Here is a 3613-nt window from a genome sequence, read left to right as displayed (position 1 = left end):
GATGTGAGGAGTGTGTCGGGCCTTTTTTCTAGGCATCCTCATCCAACCCACAAAGTCTCCACTTTCAAGACCTATTCACCTATACGCCACCTTCCAGTAATCTCACTTCGGGAATTAGGAACTACATATGTGAATTTAGGGGGACACGTTCAGACCATAGCATTATATATGACAATTCGCTAAAACTTCTTTTGGTTTGGTATTTGTTTATTGACCCATTGGCTTTTTTTGCCTGGGGCTTTTGGAAGACTAAACCTTGGAAATATTTAGAAGTTGTGTGTTTGTATGTGTGTGTTTTAGATTTGCGTAAATGATATGGTACAGACGCATTCTGTTCCTGTCTTTTTTTGTCACTCAACACAGTGTTTCTAAACACTATCCATGTTTTATGTGTCTCAACAGATGATTCCTTTTGCTATCTGCAAAGTACACTCTAAGCTTTGTTTATCCATTTCCTTCACGATTAACTCCCAGGTTGCCCCCCATCCCCACTGTGAGAAGCAGCATGGTGATGGGCGTTATGTATATGTTCCTTCATGGAGTTGTGTGAATCAGTTTCTCCAAAGCAGCGTCAGGAACAGAGATGATTGGTCATAGGATATGTGCATCCTGAATTTCACTAATTCCTTCCAGATTGTTCTCCAGAATTACTGTACCAGTCCACAAAACCGCTGATGTTGAAATGTTTCCTCTCATGTGTACGCTATCACTATTTGTTATTCAGTCTTATAATTGTATACTTTAATGGCTGCAAAGTTGTATCTTGTTAGACTGATTTTCCCCTAATTACAGTGGGGTAGAGTATTTCTTCATAAAATTGTTAGTCATCTGGGTTTCTCCTTTTGATTTGCCTCCCTCGATGTGCAAGAGTCTCTTTAAAAGTCTATTAATTATTGCAGATACTTTCTCCCGGTCTGTCTCTACCTATCTTCTTTGTCCTGGGTACTTCTTGATACTTTGTGGAAACAGCTCCTGGAACTCTTTTCCTTGTGTATTCTCACTCTCCCTCTCCTCTCTCTTTCCCATTCTTGCTGTGTGTCTCTCTTCATGTCTTTGTCTCTGTGTGTGTGTGTGTGTGTGTGTGTGTGTGTGTGTGTGTGTGTGCGCGCGCGCGCACATGTACCATGTGAGTTCAGACACAAGCTGACAACCTTGGGTGTCAGTCCTTGCCTGATACCCTGTTTTAGAAAGGTCTCTTGTTATTTTCTGCATGGATACCCTGCTAGCTGTTCCACAAGCTTCCAGGGGTTCCCCTCTCTCTGCTTCTTATCCCTCCATAGGCACACTGAGAGGATAGGAGGACATGACTGGCTGTACTTGGGTTCCAGGGACCCGAACTCCCGCCCTGATGCTTGTACAGCAGACACTTTTCTGTCTGAACCTCTCCCCACCCCCAGCCATTCTTGCTGTGAGTCTTCTGTTTGTTTTGTTGCTGTTACTATGAATGGTGTCTTGTTTATTATGTATTCAGTGGTTATGGCTGCTGTAGAGAACAATATTGATGTTTGGAAACTGATTTTTTTACTAACCTTTCTAAATCCTCTTACTATTTCTATTTTAAAATCCAATATAATTGTATTCTGTGCAGATAATGAAATTATTCACAAATTTCTAGTACACCATTTAATCACATTTGATACTCTATTCCTTTTAAACATTTCGTCGCTTTCATGTAGATCTTCATACTTGAAAAAGTTCAGATTGGGGTTGGGGATTTAGCTCAGTGGTAGAGTGTTTGCCTGGCAAGCGCAAGGCACTGGGTTCAGCCCTGGGTTCGGTCCTCAGCTCCAGAAAAAAAAAGAAAAAGAAAAAAACTTCACCTCTATTGTAATTCTAATGATGTCTTTTTTTTCTTCCTGTATTTTGCTTATAATTTTGTCTCCTTTTTCCTTTATCAGTCTTGAGGATTTGTCGATTTTATTTATTTGTCAAAATTTTATTTGTCCATGTTTCTTTTTTCTTTTTTTTGAGACAGAGTTTCTTCCTGTAGTTTTGGTGCCTGTCCTGGATCTCACTCTGTAGACCAGACTGGCCTCGAACTCACAGAGATCCGTGTGGCTCTGCCTCCCGAGTGCTGGGATTAAAGGCAGGCGCCACCGCTGCCCGGCTCAATGTTTCTAAGTAACCAATTTAATAGTTTCTTTAAATGTTATTGAAGTGGGAGACGCTGCGGAACAGTCTGCAGCCCGGCAGGAGCCCAGCATCCTTCGGGGTGCTGAGCTGCCGCCACCTGGGACTTGCAGACTGTTGGGTCACACGTGGGCATGAGCTCAGACCGCTAGCGTGCCCTTAGTTCTCGAGCTGATTTCTACCTACCAAGTGTCTACGTAAAATAATGTGGGTGAGCGGATGGTGAGACGATGACCGCCGTTTGTCCTTTAAAATGGTTGAAAGGAGGAGCAGGAGGCACTGATGGACAGGGAAGCACCTTCAGGTATACCTTCCATGGTTGACCCTCATGCCACATTTGCAGCCTTTTTGGGGGTTCCAACCCCTTTGAAATTTTCTTTGGAAGACGGATGGGTGGAGGTCGAGCTTCTGCAGAAATGGAAAGAGATGGAGATCTCTTCAGTGCCTTTGGATTCAGTATGAATGGTTATCCAAGAGACAAGAATTCTGTGGGACCCTCCCGTCTCAAACAAGACCCTCCCATTATTCATGAACTTAGAGTGTCGCTTGAAGAAATCTATAGTGGCTGCAGCAAACAGATGAAGATTTCTCGGAAAAGATTAAACCCTGATGGAAGGAGTTACAGATCTGAGGACAAAATTCTCACCATCGAGATTAAAAAGGGTGGAAAGAAGGCACCAAAATTACTTTCCCGAGGGAAGGTGACGAAACACCAAATAGTATCCCAAACAGCAGACACTGTTTTTATTATTAAAGACAAAGAGCATCCCAAATTTAAAAGAGATGGATCAAATATAGTCTATACCGCTAAAATCAGTTTACAGGAGACATTGTGTGGCTGCTCAATTAATGTGCCAACAATGGATGGAAGAACCATACCTATGTCAATCAGTGATATTGTGAAACCTGGGATGAGGAGAAGAATAATTGGATATGGGCTGCTGTTTCCAAAAAACCCTGACCAACGCGGTGACCTGCTAATAGAGTTTGATGTGTCCTTCCCAGATGCCACATCTTCATCATCCAAAGAGATCCTTAGGGAGCATCTCCCTGCCTTATAGAATGAGAAGAACCTTGCTACCCGTATTTTGATAAGACACTGAAAATTTAAAAGGAGTGGACTGATGTGAATTCTGTATAAAGATGTGTAAACTCTTCTGAGGGTTCATTAAATTGTATGGATAGAGATGGGTCAAATAGGCAAATTGGATTTTTATAGCAGAGATGAAAAAAAACTCACTCACTGTATTGTATTTCATTTCTCTCAAATCAGAAACTTTTAGTATTTCATTTATAAGTGAAAGTTGGTTTTGTGGTCAGTAAACATACTTCTAGTAAAGAACTAGATCATCCAAGTACTTTATTGTGTGTGTCTTTAAACGATCAATGTGATAGGCTCCCTTAGTAGAAATTACAGTCCTTACCTGGACATGTAATATGTGGAGGAGAATAAAAGTCAAAGTCACGTGGAAATGCTATCTAG

General features: G+C 41.6%; 1 pseudogene; it reads left to right on the top strand.

Moving 5' to 3' along the window:
• The first annotated feature begins 2504 nt into the window (after positions 1 to 2504).
• LOC128104667 (dnaJ homolog subfamily B member 4-like) lies at positions 2505 to 3231 on the top strand (annotated as a pseudogene).
• The last annotated feature ends 382 nt before the right edge of the window (positions 3232 to 3613 follow it).

This window comes from Peromyscus californicus, unplaced genomic scaffold, assembly GCF_007827085.1.
Source record: "Peromyscus californicus insignis strain IS unplaced genomic scaffold, ASM782708v3 Scaffold_11__1_contigs__length_118956290, whole genome shotgun sequence".
Taxonomy (NCBI): domain Eukaryota; kingdom Metazoa; phylum Chordata; class Mammalia; order Rodentia; family Cricetidae; genus Peromyscus; species Peromyscus californicus.
This window is presented reverse-complemented; position numbering and strand designations above follow the sequence as displayed.